This window comes from Myotis davidii, unplaced genomic scaffold, assembly GCF_000327345.1.
Source record: "Myotis davidii unplaced genomic scaffold, ASM32734v1 scaffold566, whole genome shotgun sequence".
NCBI classification, from domain to species: domain Eukaryota; kingdom Metazoa; phylum Chordata; class Mammalia; order Chiroptera; family Vespertilionidae; genus Myotis; species Myotis davidii.
The window spans coordinates 1,392,405-1,393,581 of record NW_006296617.1 but is presented as its reverse complement, the minus strand read 5'-3'; positions in this window follow the sequence as shown (position 1 = coordinate 1,393,581).

Below are 1,177 nucleotides of genomic sequence, written 5' to 3'. Positions count from 1 at the left end.
GGGTGGGTGGGTGCGTGGATGGATGTGATACCTACCGGATGGGGCCAGGCCTGGAGGAGTCTGCCTCCGGCCAGCCTGCGGTGTGTGGGTTCTTGACTTCGTGCAGGAGAGACGTCAAGCATGAGTCCAGGTGATGGTGAGAGTGTGTTCATTAAGCTGGACGGTGACACAGGAAGGGCTCAGGGTAGGAGAAGCTACAGGCGATGGGGCTGCCGTGGCCACTGGGGAGTCAGAGACAAGGGGGCCTTGGGACAGGTCATTGCTCCCCTGGCTGCAGGTCTTTGGAGACCCGTGGAGCTCAGGAGAGAGAGGGCAGAGACACACGCCTGAGGGAGGGGGCCGTGGGCACGCGCTAGAGCAGTGGTTCTCAGCCTTCCCAATGCTGCGACCCTTTCATACAGTTCCTCATGTGGTGGGGACCCCCAACCATACAATTATTTCCGTTGCTACTTCATCGCTGTAATTTTGCTGCTGTTATGAATCGTCATGTAAATATCTGATATGCAGGATGTATTTTCATTCTTACACATTGAACATAATGAAAGCATAGTGATAACTGTAATTTTGCTATTGTTATGAATCGTCATGTAAATATCTGATATGCAGGATGTATTTTCATTGTTACACATTGAACATAATGAAAGCATAGTGATTCATCACAAAAACAACATGTAATTATATGTGTGTTTTCCAATGGTCTTAGGCGACCCCTGTGAAAGGGTCGTTCGACCCCCAAAGGGGTGGCGACCCACAGGTTGAGAACCGCTGCTCTAGACAGAGGGCGCCCCTGGGTTCTTTGTCTTGAGGCTTTTCTGCTCTCCTCTGAGGACAGGAATCCTAGGTTCTAGAACGGGCCAGGCTCATGTAGGGTGATGCCGCACGATTCGGCTTCTCGGAGGTTCTAGAACAGGCCAGGCTCGCGTTTGGTGATGCAGGTCAGGATAGGTGTGACCCTGCGGGGGAATTGACTGGGCGGATGAAACTGAACCTCCCGGGCCGGTTCCGTGTGGGCTCTGGGCGCCCCCTGGCGGCCACCATCTCTCATCTGTGTCGCTTCCCCTGGAACTTGGGAGATCCTGCCTTTGACCGTCCCCACAAAGGAACACTCAGAGAGAAGGGATGTGAATGTTCACGCAGGACCACAGGCGGCGCCACGAGACCGCTCCTGGCGCGGTCA